Source organism: Rousettus aegyptiacus, unplaced genomic scaffold (genome assembly GCF_014176215.1).
Source record: "Rousettus aegyptiacus isolate mRouAeg1 unplaced genomic scaffold, mRouAeg1.p scaffold_m13_p_2, whole genome shotgun sequence".
Taxonomy (NCBI): domain Eukaryota; kingdom Metazoa; phylum Chordata; class Mammalia; order Chiroptera; family Pteropodidae; genus Rousettus; species Rousettus aegyptiacus.
Window position 1 is genome coordinate 76,124,289 of NW_023416295.1, and position 15,024 is coordinate 76,139,312.

General features: G+C 37.7%; 1 protein-coding gene across 7 annotated transcripts in view; it reads left to right on the plus strand.

The window, feature by feature from the left end:
* TMEM163 (transmembrane protein 163) overlaps positions 1 to 15,024 on the plus strand; it is a 342,830-nt gene that overhangs the window by 294,245 nt on the left and 33,561 nt on the right. The gene's annotated exons all lie outside the window — the stretch shown is intronic.

Sequence of the window (15,024 nt, forward strand, 5' to 3'; positions counted from 1 at the left end):
CATTATAATAACTCTCTGTATATGAGGGGCATAGTGATTTAAATGCAAAAATACTGGATTTTCTCTTAGGATATGATGTGATTTGAGCTTGGCAATGTGCCTGATCTTAATAGAAGGCCTAAATTATCTGATCTTTAATTTCACTGTTAGAAAAATATGTTAATCTTTTTTTGGAGTAATGTATGTATTTTGTGTGTGTGTTAAAATGAAATGAGACATTATACTACATTTCCTTAGAGCTGCTAAAGCCACTGCTTTAAGTCCCCCACTCTTACCGTAAATTGAGATCAGAGCTATTCCTTTAGTAACTCATCGGGATCTTAACTATTATTTATCACACAGATGGAAAAGCTTGTTCTCTAACATCTCAGTGAGAGTCAGAAAAGATGGATATCCAGGCAGAAATGTACCTACCTGTAGTTTTTAGTCTTTTTCAGCAGATATTACTGTTTATTCTACTATGTTCCCTTCATCTCACCATTATGTTATTTCACCATTGTCTTCCTGGTTACCTGGGATCCTGGACTTTTTCATCCTTTTTCCACCATTAGACTTGCTATCCTGCGTTTCATTCTGTCAGAATCTGAAGCTTAGGTAAAATGTAGATGTGAAAGTAGTAAGTGTGATTAATGTGTCAGTCAGTTAACATGTTTGTATTTTACAAGAGATAGAAATCTGACTCCACTCTAAGAAATGTTTTTTTTGTTTTTGTTTTTGTTTTTTTTTTCCCGGAATTTTCAGCACTAGGCTAGTTGATGCATCCATTTATTTAGTCAACGAAAGTCAATTTCTAGCAGGGCTAACTTGATGTGGAATGGACAGCTGTGCTCACAGACCCGTGCAGAGACCCTCCGTGTTTTTCTCTTGATTGCTGAACCACTTTTAACTATAGTGCAAACACTCCTCTGACATATGAAGCTCACCAACTTGAATTCCACATCAAGGTGCAAATGTCTAATGCCTTACCTTGAGTTCAGGTCAGGAAGGGTGAAGAGCTCTGTGATTTTGCCCAAGACTGGACCAGGCCTTGGAGAACACATACCCACTGCATCTTTTATCAGTCCTGGCATGGAATTCAAAAATCATATCCATTTATCACATCAGAACTCTGAGGAAAAGATGTAAGGTGGTTCCGCGCCCCACCCCCCTCTCGCCCCAAGCCTTCCGAGTTATGGAATAGTACAAAGGTGCTTTAAAGATACGTGAGCTCCCATCTCCAGAGGGGACACCTTCTAGTCAGCGGACTGGCACGTGGGGGCCAGGTAAATGCTGCCAGGTCGTAGCCAACGGCGGTTTAATTCCAGGATTTAGGATTCCTTCTCTCTGCTCTTGGAGTTTGTGAAGCCAGCAGGTTATAGCCAGACCCCTGACCTCTCCAGCAATTCAGAAATGAGCATTTGTCCACAATACCCCATCTAAATTAGGAGTCACAAACTCAGATGCCCACAGAAGCCAGTCCTGAGAACAAGAGAAACTGCCTACGTCTGTGGCATTTGGGAAGTGTGTGCTCAGGTGAAGGGCCTGTCCTCTAGTAGAGTCACCTTGTGAGAATGTGGACCCAGGATTGTCAGATCACCCAAAATTTTAAGGGAAAGTGGAAACCTGTGTTTAATGTGAAATAAATTGGCAGCTAATTAAAAAAAATTTTAAAGTCTGGCTGGGAATGGTTAGACAATTTTAAATGGGCCAAATGAAGCATGCCTTTTGGTCATTTATGGCCTGTGGTGGTTGAAATCAGGGAGACTGACATTTAGAGCCTACTTGTGAATTTAGGTCAAAGACATAGCTTCACCCTTTCCCTCAGCTGCAGAATTGCCTTTTTACGTGTGATTTTCTGTCAGGTTGTTACTGCGGGTTTGTCAGAAGCAGCATTTCCCTACCCCAGGCCTGTTCCCTTGGCACCTTTCTTTTTAATGTTAGATGCACAATTCTTAGAATGAGAGTAATTGCAAGAATGGGTAGGTTTTGAATCGGACAATCGTGCAGTTAAGAATATTGTAATTGTGAAGTCGATTAGCTCTGAGCCTTGGTGGGGTCACCTGCCCCTTGGTGGCATCGTGCTAGGGCAGTCAGGCCAGTCCAGCTCTGGGGGAACCCCAGAATGGGAGCCTGTGGTGTCTGCTGCAGGGGTTTCATGAGCAAATGGCATTAAGTCTGCTCCCTCACAGACTGTACATGGTCACACTGGATCATTAATGAACCAGGTTCCAAAAGAGCCTACTTGGAAATGCAATATGAACTGTGATTCCAGAAGTTGGGGACAGTGGGCAGTGTCACAGATGTCATGGTACTAGTGCTCACCTTATGTCTGTGGGTGACTTTGAAAGGAACATCATCCTCTTCCTGTTTTTACGTCCACCACATCCTAGTTTGGTAAGAAGGAATAGGTGGTGTGCTTCTCTTTTTGGTAGGACACAGGGGCTCCGAAAGCTGAAGTGATGTTCCTGAGGTTGTCAGCTGGCACAGGCTGGATTTGAACCCTTGTCTCCTAGTCTTGGGCCATCTCGGCTCTTGGTACAGTGGGTGTTCATTGGCTTTTCAGTTCTGAACATCCTGTATGGCTTTATTTTTCTTTTTTCTTTTTATTTTCTTTTTTTACATTTCCATTTTCTCCCCCTGTCTTCTCATACTCAGAAGAGGGTGCTGCCAAGGGTTGTCTAGAGGGAGGGTATCCAGGCCCCTAGCTGGTTCTGTCCTTGACCTTTCTGCCTGTTCTTTCTGCCTCCATCCCTTACCACATGGCCTGCCTGCCCTCTGTGCCACTGGCCAATGTGTGCCCATGTTGCTTTGTCTCTTGAAACACCGCAGGCAGGGCTGACCAAGAAGCAATGAAAAATGCAGTAGCACATGTGTTGAGTGAGGGAATCATGAGACAGATGGAATCAATGGAAGGAAAAGCTTTAGGGCAGCTGCTTAGCAAGTGGGACATAGGCATGGAGGGCTGACTTGTTGGAGGTGTGAATCCCCTCTCTGCTTCTTACCCCTTGACCACCACAGCAAATCACTTAGTCTCCCTGATCCTGGGCCTCCTGATATGTAAAATGAAGACTATACTTACATCAGAGGTTTCTGATAAGCATAAAATAAGCAATTTATTTAAAATAATTGGCATTAGAAGACAGTGCTACTACTGTGGTGGCTGCTGCTCTTAACATTCTGATTTTTTATGTTTCTGAATTTCTAATCCAAGTTACTTCAATTTGTGGCCTGAGGTAGTTTCAGACTGGGCCCCTGTTGCAGTAGGAGGTATTAACAGAAGGAAATGAGGGAGAATGGTAGAGTGGGCAGTAAAGTTCTGGGGCCAGGCGAACGGTTTCCCAGAGATGCTACCCACCTAGTCAACTTGTCAGCCTCAGGTCCTTGGAGCAAGTGCCTCATTCATGGGAGTGAGTTTCTAAAGGTTTCTTCAGTACCAACCGAATACTCTGAGGCAGTGTACCCTTGGGGTTAAGGATATGGGGGCCAAGTCAGGGAGACAGATCTCAACCCTGCTACCTCCTAACTGTAGGAACTTAGGCAGGTTTAAAACCTCTCTTTGTCATAGCTTTTTATTTGTAAAAAGGAAATAATAATGACACTTTCTTTGTGGAATTATTAGGAAAACAAAATAGTAAAAAGATGTAGGTAATGTCTTAGCATAGAACTATTGAATGAATGTTGGCCGATATTATTGGTCTAGAGAAGAAACTTCTAAGATAGTTGGCTGACCTTTTGATGCTTTTAGTTCCGGAAGCTTAAGACTGTTTTGAACTGTTCAGGAAATGTCTTCGGGGACACTGTTCTCAGCTCAGGTGGGTAATGCTGTACGTTCCTTCTTGGGCAATAACCTATAAATCCTGGATCCACCACCAGCAATAGAGAAATTTAACTTCCACTGTGATACACTGTCAAGCATAACTCTAAATTTAGTTTGGGAGTTGTGTTGACAAGTACTTTTTTTAGAAAAACAATCACAATGAAGGTCCTCAGCATCCCCCTCTGTCAATATCTTCCCAGTACTGTGCAAAGAAAGGCAGAAATTATGGTGTCAGATTATTAATGGTGTCCCAGTCTTGTTACTTCAGACAGAATAATTCCATGACCTCAGCAGGCTGACCCTCTTTTTTCAGCCTAGAGCCAAGGACCTACCAGCTTCTAAACATAAGAGAACTGAACACTGATGAAAGTAGATTATTATTGGCCGAGTGAGTTCAAGGAGAGCAAAGAGTCCAGAAATAGATCCATACATATCTGGTAAACTGGTTTTTAACAAAGGCACCAAGGCAATTCAATAGAGGAAATAAAAGTCTCTATAACGAATGGTGCCTGAGCAGCTAGATAGCCATATGGACAAAAATGGACATCAATGGATCATAAACCTCAATGTAAAGCCTAAAACTCTAAAATTTCTAAAAGAAAATAAAATCTGTGCAACCTCGGGATAGGCAAAGGTTTCAGCACTGAATGTGTGAACCATGAAATAAAAAACTCAAAAATTATACTCCATCAAAATCAAAAACCTTTGCTCTTCTCAGATGCCATCAAGAAAATGACAAGATAGCATAGACAATGCACATATAAAGGACTTGTATCTAGAATGTATAAAGAACAGTTAAGAAGAAGTCAACCCAATAAAAAGATAGGCCAAAGATTTATACATACAGTTCATAATAGAAGAGATGAATGGCCAATAAATTCAGGAGACAGTGCTCAACATTATTAGTTGTCAGGCCATTGCAAATTAAAATTACCATAAGATACCACTACATACCCATTGGAATGTCTGGAATTCAAACAGACAGACAAACAAAAACCCAACCCAAATGTGTGGCGTATCTAGAGCTCTCATACAATGGCCAGAGAGTAAAATAGTTTAACCACTTTTGAAAACGGTTCAGAGGTTCATTAAAAAGGTAAACATCCATTAATATACAATCTAGCCATTCTACCACGAGGTATTTATCCAAGGGAAATGAAAATGTGTGTTTGCACAAAGACTCTTACACAAATATTTATTGTATTTTTATTTCTAATGTCAAAAACTGGAAATAACCCAAATGTCTATCAACAGGTGAAAGGATAAACAACTCATGGTATAGCCCCATGATAGATACTACTCAGCAATAAAAAGGCATTATTGACCCATGCAACAACATGAAGAAACCTCAGAATAATTAAGGTGGTTACCAGAAGCAAGGCAGAAAGGAATATATACTATAACATTCCATTTATATAAAATTTTGGCTGCAAACTAATCTATAGTCACAGAAGGCAGATAGTGGTTGCCTTAGGATGGTGGGAGGGGGTGAAGGAAGGAATTATTTAAGAGTCACAAGGAAATTTTTTTGGGTATTGGTAATATGCTCTTGCTTTTGGTGATGGTTTCACAAGTGTAAAAATATGTCGACATTGATCAAGCTGTACACTTCAAATATATACAGTTCAAGTACATCTGGGGGCTGTACTTGGCCACAAATGACCTCACATTGCTAGGACAGGTGGAATCTTGCTCAGATCTATAGAAAATAAATATTTTAAGTGACTCTGAGTTTTATTTTCCTGACTGCAACCCATATATTCAGTACCTGGGATGTTGACAGCACTGATGAAAGTTATAAATAGGCAGTAATATGAGGACAAAGTGTATGATAAGAGGACAAAGTGTAAATAGTAGGCTAACTATAACAGCTGTCACCAGACGTACATAGTAAGAGGAGTTTTTGCTGAAGTATGACTGATCTTGTCCTGTTGCCAGAAACACTCATGGAATGCCTGCTGGTAGCTCAGGCTCTTGAGAGTATTAACCATTTTAAATCTAAAAGCATGGGTACGCTATCTTTTCCATCTCTTGCACACAGTATGATTTGTTTATCAGTTAGATGTTACCTAGGAAATGGCTATATGAGCATCTCTGATTGGTTCTCTTTCCTTCATTGTGTTAGCCTTGGGTTTTAATCAGAATTGATATGTCTTTGAGCAGTCCACCAGGTTCTAGTCTGTCTATTATGCCTCTTTACATTTTCCACCTCAAAAAGGTGCTTTTCAGCTTGATTCTCCTAAGACCATCACAGTATTCCTGGAGCAGACAGAGGAATTAGACTCGCCGCCATTTGATAAGGAAACAAATATTCCTCCAGACTGCATGATATCAGTGTCAGGCACACACACAAATGGAACCAGGTCTTTTGACAACTGAATGAGGGCTCTTACTGTCTTGTGGATTATCCTCCTGAAGTACCAAAGAACTTGAGACATGAAAGTCTGCCTTCAGGAAAAGCTAATGTAACTGGGTCAGTGCTCTGAGAAAATAGGGCGTAGAGACTCAGTCTAACAGAAGATTCCAAATAAACTTCAAGTCTAGGATTTTCCACACCCTGCTGAATGGGAGTGAAGTCTACATCCCCTCCCCCCACATACCTGCCATTTTCCCATTGCCCTTGGAGATTCTAACATGACATGTGCTGTGAAAACCTACCTGAGGTGGCTGCTGGGTTCTGGTAATAAAAATGGAGAAGAGAAAGGAAGCGAGGTGGGGAGGAAAAGAGAGAAAAAAGGAGGGAAATGTGCTCATTCCTCTCCATCCCCCAGTCTAATTTAGGGGCATCTGTGTACTTAAGGATACTGATATTTGTCAAAGATGGATGTTGCTGGGTCAAGGTGGGGTAGTTTGCTATTCAAATGAATCCGTGTTTGACATTATTTATTTAATCTGTTGGCACTCGTTTTTCCATCTGGACTGTGAGAATTCAGCACTTCAAATTTAGCACCACTTTTTCTCTGAGGTTTTGAGAGCACTTGCTTATAAATTGAAGAAAGAAAAGAAACTTTTTCAAAAGGTATTTAACATTTTAAAGTAAATATATTATTTTCATTCATTTCCCTAAGTATAATATGGACAATGCAGTCCTCATAACATTTCTCTGTTTTTCTGTTTATCGGTTAGCTAATGGAGAGAATCATCCGAATCCTTTTACTTCCTAAGCTTTGAATAAAATGCTCCTGTTTATACAGCGCTCTCAATACCTTCTAGTACAGGACAGTGTTCGGGAGTACACTCCTCCTGTAAATCTTTTGAGCTCCATCCTCCTGTCACATGAGCAGTGCTGTTACTTTGAAATAGTCTGTCTGTGACCAGAATATTGGTATTTGGTGACAAAGTCACACATGTGACTGAATTTTTAGGGCAACATTTGATACTTTTCTAGGAAGTAGTTTGGGGCCACTGCATAAAAATCCTTAATTCTTAAATAATCCTGTTCAAGTGGTCTCTTTGGTCATTGCAGTCCCCATGGACTCAGTACAAGGTCTTTACCCTTCTTTCCAGGGAGAGGCAGAACATGAAAACCAGGCTGACTTGGGGCATTCGCGAAGGCCAGCTGCTTCAGGCAGGATCCTGGACTTCCTCCTTCATTTTCTGTGTCAGGACTTTCCAAAGAGAGAGGGTGTATACAGAGAAGGCTAGAAGAGGAACAGCTGAGTTAACACTCTTGTTGTTCAGAGCTGTGGTCTTCTGCACATCCCCACTTCAGCTAGTGAGAAGCAGCGTTGATGCAAGTTAGAGTTGCCATGAGGTTCTGCCTACTGTCCTTCTATTTTACCTAACTCTAGCCCCCTTCCTTTGGACTTCCCTGAACACCACCCAGCTCCCACGTGGGCGCCCATCCTCTGAGCATGACACCTCATGCTGATTGCAGCAGTAGCTCTAGCTACACTGCAATGTAATTTTCTTTCTACTTATCTCCCAGCGTAGACTGTAAACTCTTGGAAGACTGAAGCCTCACTGTCCTGCCAGCACTAAATAGAGTCTGGCTTGTAGCAGGAACTTAATAAACATATGTTGAATGAATGAATTCAGGCAAGCATGAGGCCGCTGGCTGTACCAGGTAATAAATAGGCCAGTACCATACTTAGGAAAGGAGTGTATACAGCTGTGGTATTATAAACTTGTATACCTGAAATTTATATAATGTTATCAACCAACATTACTCCTCATAAATTTAATTAAAAAAGAAAAGAAAAAAATAGTATAACCAAGAAGAGTTTATCTTTCAAGGAATCCCAAACAGAGGCTTCTTGGGACCTTGCTGTGGACATTTTTATACACCTGTGGGAGAAATACAGCTAGTAATGAGGACTTGTCCCAGACCACTCCCCTCCATTCATAGCCTTGAGTTTTTTCTCTTTCATGCTGTGGTGCTAGTGCTGTATGTGATCAGGTGACATGCAGGTGAGGCAGCCTATGTACATTTGGCTCCTTTTACCATCATTCCTAATTTTTGTATGATACATATTTATAGTCATAAGAAATTGTGTGTTATTACATGAATGGATATTGTACATATCACATTGCAACCTCTTCAGTCAACATGTTTTTCAGATCTAGAGTATATATAATATTAATGTCTATCATATAAATTCATGTATTATAGTCATTTGTTGATGGATATTTGGGTAGGTTCCAGGTTGTTTTTTTTTTTTTTTAAATTACTGAGCTGTTAGAATGAACAGTGTTGTACCATCATGGTAATGTGTAATGTATGCAGATGGTGTTTCTCTAGGGTAAATATCTAGGAGAAGAATTTTGGATAGCAACCTGTTTATGTTCTCAGAATGTCACCATACTTGATATCTTCAAAATGATCAGTTTTTCAGTCTACTGGGTGAAAAAATGATATCTCATTTTTTTTTTTTTGCTTTCTCTTGATTATTGGTGAAGTTGATTATACTTATTATTTATTGTCTGTTCGTGTTTCCTGTTTTATAAACTGCTTCTTTATATATCCTTTGCCCATTTTTCTGTTGTCTTTTTCTTACTGGTTTTTAGGTTGTGTTTATATGTTCTGAGTATGAATCTTATATATAAGTAGCAAAGAATTTCTCTTGATATGTAGTTTTTCTTTTTAATTAGAAGAAAATTACTTCTGCTAGAGAAGACCCCTGGTTCCCACGCCCACCTTCCAGTATGGTATAATCAAAGTTATCAATTCTTTATGGGATTCTAGTGGTTTTGTTTTATTGGAGGAGATAAGGGCTTAAGAAAGCCTTACTGCCCTGATACCAAAAAGATGTTTGTCTATATCTTTTCATTTTCTTTTAATATGTGTAAAGAATTACGCTTTAAAATTGGATCTTTAATTCATCTAGAATTTATTTTCCTGTTTCACATGAGGTAGGGATCCAATTTTGTTGTTTGCAAATGAATATGCAACTTTGCTGACACCATTTCAAAGGCCATCTCCATCGTACGCCAAATTCCCATAGGTGTTTGTCTGTCTCTGGACTTGGGCCAGTTATGTTCCATTCTGTGGATCTGTTGGTCCTTCTGTTCTAGTGTCATGCTTTTTATTTTCTGTAAAACAGTGTCTTAATGTTTGACCACCCTTTATTCTGGGATTTTTAAAGTGGCTTTGACTAACGTTGTATTCGTAGTACTCAGTATGAATTTCAACATCACTTTGCTACATTTAAGAAAAATCCTGTTGTAGTATTGAGTGAGGTTGCATTTAATTTATTAATTTTGAGAGAATTGGCTTCTTATAACTATTGAATCCACCGTCCATTTCATTTTTCTCCTTTCATGTTTTCCTTTATGTGCTGTAGTGAATTTTTGTAATCTTCTCCATAAGGACCTTGCACATTTTTTAAGGGTCATTCCTTTATATTTTATGAGTCTTGTTGCTGTTTTAAGGATTTATATTTATTTTCTAAATTTTTTACTACATAAAAAGCTAACAGTATTTAAAAATTGGTTTTGCCGGACTATAACCTTACTGACTTCTTAAAAATTAGTTTTCTTTATCAATTGATTGTTTTGTGTATACTATGTAATGGCAGTTTGCCTCCTTTTTCCAATTCTAATATTTATTTTTTTCTTGTCTTATTTATTAGCCAACATTTTCAATACAATATTTAATGGATTGCTGCTAATTTTGGAGGGGGGGGGTGAATTGACTGTTCAATTTCTTTTTTGCTAAGAATTTTTTAAAAATCACAAATAGGTGGTGAATTTTGAGTACTTTTTCTTGTATATACTGAGATGTTTTGTTTCTTTTTCGTTAAGATGTTCATATTTTGAATTAATCAGTAATTTAATATTGAGGCATCCTTGCATTCTTGGGATAAACCTTATTTGGCCAAAGAGTGTTATTCTTTTAATTCATTGCTGGTTCCCACTTACGACTTCATTTAGGTTTTTTTTTTTTTTTTTTTTTTTTCATTTAGGACTTTTGTATCTATGTTTGTAAGTGACATTGGTCCAAAGTCTCGGTCTTTATGTACCACATTAAATGAATTGTGTTGCTTTTCTTCCTTATCTGTGCTCTGGAATACTGGTCATAATGTAGGAATTATTTGTTTCTTTAAGTTTTAGTAGAGCTTATCTACAAAATTGAAGCTGTTGCCTTTTGGAGAGGCAGTAAGTGTATGTTCTCTGTTAAGATAGTGAACTTCGGAGCCAGACTTCCTGGGCAGATTAGCTGTGAAACTTGGAAAGTTACTTTAGTTCTTTGGCCTCAGTTTTTTCATCTGTAAAATAAACATAACGTTAATACTTATCTCATAGAGTTACAAGGATTAGCTTAGTTAATGCATATAAAAAGCATTTAGAAAGTGTCTAGCATTTAGTGCTACAATAGATGTTTGTTGGCTTCTGTCATCATCATCACCATCATCACTATCATCATTATTATTATTCAGTTTTTTCCTCTGCCATCTCAAGTATTTTTACAGTTTGTTTTTGGCACATTTTTCAAAATTTGTTTTTCTAGAAAATTGCCTATGTTATCCAGGCTTTCAGATCAACTACATTAAGGTTGCTGATGTTACTCTCATATGATTTTTAAAAATCACGAAGCCATCTGGTACTATGTGTTTTGTTATACTGCTAATGTTTATTTGTGTTCTTGCCTTTTGTCTCTTAAGATAGCTTGCCAAAAGTTTGTTTCATCTTTTTAAGAAACCTGCATTTGATTTATAGATCAAGTCTGTTGATTTGCTTTTTAGTTCATTAAGTTCTCATATTTAATGGTTCTTTCTGTTTTGTTCACACTCAGTTCCGGGAAGTGGGTAAGTGAGGTTTATGTTTGTTTAGTTTTTGCTGTTGGATCTCATATTTTGCTGTTTTGTTTTCCAACTGTAAGAGACAAATGGTCATTTATGTAAGGAGCTGGCAAAGTTAGTCTGCATAGAAGTGTGTTCTGCATGGCACTTTTCCATACCGTATCTTTTTTAAAAAGCTTATTTTTAAAAATAATATTTTAGATGTACAGCATAGCGACTAGACACATGTAATTTACAAAGTGTTCCCCAAATTAGTACCCACCTGGTACTATACAGGTATTACAGTATTATTTACTGTATCCCTTGTGCTGTACTTCACATCCTGTGGCTGTTTTTTAATTACTAATTTGTGCTTCTCAATCTCACCTTTTTTGCCCACCTCCCACAATGCCCCTCCCATCTAGCAATCTCCAATTTGTTTTCTGTATCTATGAGTCTGTTTTTGTTTTGTTTGCTCATCTATTTTGTTCTTAAGATTCCACATGTAAGTGAAATCATATAGTATTTGTCTTTTACCATCTTATTTTACTCAGCATAATACCCTCTAGGTCCATCTGTATCATTGCAAATGGTAAGATTTCATTTTTTTTTTGTGGCTGAATAATATTCCATTGTACATATATACCATAACTTTTTTATCCAATCATCTATTGATGGGCACTTAGGTTGCTTCCATATCTTGGCTATTGTAAATAGTGCCGAAGTGAAATAAGAATACATATATCTTTTTGAATGAGTGTTTTGGTTTTAGTTAGATAAATACCCAGTAGTGTAATAGCTGGGTCATATGGTAGTTCTGTTCTTAATTTTTTGAGGAATCTTTAAACTATTTTTCATAAGGACTGTACCAGTTTGCATTCTTACCAACAGTGCACATACTTTTCTCCACATACTCACCAATATTAGTTTTTTTTTTAATTTATTGATGATAGCCATTCTGACAGTTATGAGGTGGTATCTAATTGTGGTTTTAATTTGCATTTCTCTGATGGCTAGTGACCTTGAGCATCTTTTCATGTGTCTCTTGTCAGTCTGTATGTCTTCTTTGGAGAATTACCTATTCAAGTCTTCTGCCCATTTTTCAATTGGATCGTTTGTTGTTGTTGCTGTTTTTTATGTTGAGTTGTATAAGTCCTTTATAAATTTTGGATATTAACCCTTTATCAGATATATCATTGGCTAATATCTTCTCCCATTCAGTAGGTTGTCTTTTTGTTTCATTGATAGTTTCCTTTGCTGTACAAAACCTTCTCAGTTTGATGTAGTCCCATTTGTTTATTTTTTTCTTTTGTTCACATTGTATCTTATAGGTCTTAGGTGGCTTTCAGATTCTGGCCTAACCTACACTCTTCCAGGTAAGGACCTCTGATGGAGCCCTGACTATTTATAAGTGAGAAACAGTTTAGATTCTTTAAAGACCAAACCAACAGGGAGTACTCTCAGGGTAAACTTCTCATGGAGCAGACCAAGAGCATGGGTGACCCAGTGTGATCTGGTCTATGTGTCCACTGGCTAGGCTGTCATGGACACCTACACTGTTAAATTAAACACTAACCTAGGTGTTGTTGGGAGAGAATTTTGTAGAAGTGATTACTATCTATAACCCAGTCGACATTAGGTAAAGGAGATTATCCTTGATAATCTGAGTGGGCTTGATCCAGCTATTTGAAAGTTTTTAAGAGCAGAACTGAGGGTTCCCTGAGGAAGAAGAAATTCTGCCTATGGACAGCAGCTTTAGCTCCCGCCCGAGTTCCAGCTTGCCCTTCCTAACAGTTGGCTCTGTGGATCTCTGACGTGCCTAGCTAGCCCCTACAGTCACATAAGCCAGTTCCTTGCAGTACATCTCTTAATATTTTTCTACTCCTGATTCTCTTTCTCTGAATAATACACTCAGAAATTACCGCCCTGAAATACTCCTTTATATTGAGTTTTAATTTTCATCCAAGTTGTATGTGTATATAATCCAAATAACCAGTTATTTTACAAAACTCATTTAAAAAATTGTCCCTTCCCTAGAGGCAACTGATTATAATTCCTTTCAACCACCACATCTCTAACACGCACGTGTTGCTACGTCTTGCCTTTGAAGTTAAGGCATGATTTCTTGACTTCCCACTCTGTTCGGCCCTCTAATCATCTCCCATTGCCTGATAACCTCCCCGTACATATACATTGTTATTTTGGTTAGATCAATATTCAACATTGTTGTTAGTAAGATTATAAATGTTATTTACAGCCGAGAGCCGTGTAGTCTCGTATGATTTATTTTTTCCTTTCTTGCATTATGTGGTGCAATCCCTCATACTAATAAGTGAATATGTAATGTCAATTACATACATGTATATATGTGCACACTCTAGGTCAGCTCCTCTGTTGTCAATCTGGCATCCCTTTCATTGTAATCCTGGGGATGCATTTTACTTTTCTCTTAGGTTGTATCTCATTGGAGCCCATGTTGTTCTCTTTCCTGGTTTACTCTGTTGTTTTAGTGGAGCTTACCCTTCAGTAGCTTCTTAAGAACAGATACAAAGAAGGCACATTTTTTGAGGCTTTGAATGTCTGAAAATGTTGGCATTCTATTTTCATACTTTATTTGGTTATTTGCCTCGGTGGAAATGAGTTTATTGTTAGAATTTTGAAGGCATAATTCACTGTCTTCTAATTCTAGTGTTGCTTTTGAGACATTTAGTGTTATTCTAATAACCAAAACTTTTTTTCCCATTTTTTTCCTTTTTAAAAAAATTTTTTGTTAAAGCCCTGTTTTTCTGCTCTGGAAGCTTGTCTGTTTAACATCTTCTGTTTGTCGTCAGGGTTCTGATGAAAGTTTACAGTTATTAGCCTTGGTGAGGATTTAACTCATGTCTTCAGTCCTGGGAGATTTTCTTAAATTATTTTATTAATGTTTTTTTCTTTTTTCTTTTGCTGTTTTCTGCATTTTTAGGCTTTCCTATTATTCAAATGTTGGACTTCCTGGACTGGTCTTCTAAATCTCCTATATTTTATTTTTTGTGTGTTTTTCTTCTACTTTCTGAGAGATTCCCTCAACCTTATCTTCTGATGCTTTTGTTGTTAATTTCTGTTGCTATGTTTTTAAATTCTAAGAATTTTTTTCCTTATATGTTCTTTTTATACCATCCTTTTCTTATATGACAGATGCACTACCTCCTATTTATGGTGATGCTAATGATAATTTTAAAAAGTTTCTTCTCGCTGCATACCATTGTTGCCAAGTAACAATTTTTCTATTTGTTCAGGTCTCTATAGTATTAGATGGCTTCCCAAACGTCTAGTTATTATTGGTCATTTGAGTATATATTTAAGAAGAATACATTTATGATTATTTGTGTGAGGCTTGTCAATGTGATCTCATTTCTTGGGCCAAGATTTTTAACCTGGTGTTTGGGTCTGTGGATAGAATTTAGGGGAACTATGAACTTTATTTGGAAAGAATTTTTACCTTTTTAAAAATTTCACCTCTATCTGAAATTTAGCATTTTCGTCCCTCATAAAATTAGACAATAAACCACAGTTGTAATATTAGAGTACTTGTGACTCTGTCACCGATAAAATGAAATCAGATATTTTTTAAAATCTAAGATTGGTTTTGCAGATTTCTCAAAATTTTTTGTGCTTATTACATCTTAAAATTACTGTACTTAGTAAATCTGCTATTGGATTTGCTATTTAATATATTAAATATATTATATTACTAAAGTACAGTTTTTGTCTCTTATTAAGTGTATGCTAATATAATTAATATTGTTTATAAGTCTGTACATTTTACCTAAAGCACTTAAATAATTTTCTCTGTTTTCCTGAGCTAGTAACCTTAGAAGGGTGGTAAGTAAGCTTCCTTTTTTCAGTTCTGTAGTCCCTGCCTTCCGCTGAACCTGGCGTGCCCAGTGCAGAGACCCTTTATTTTGATCTGTGCAGTGAGTCGGCTTTCTCCCCTGGGAAACAGCGCCAAAACACTGTGCATGGAGGGGA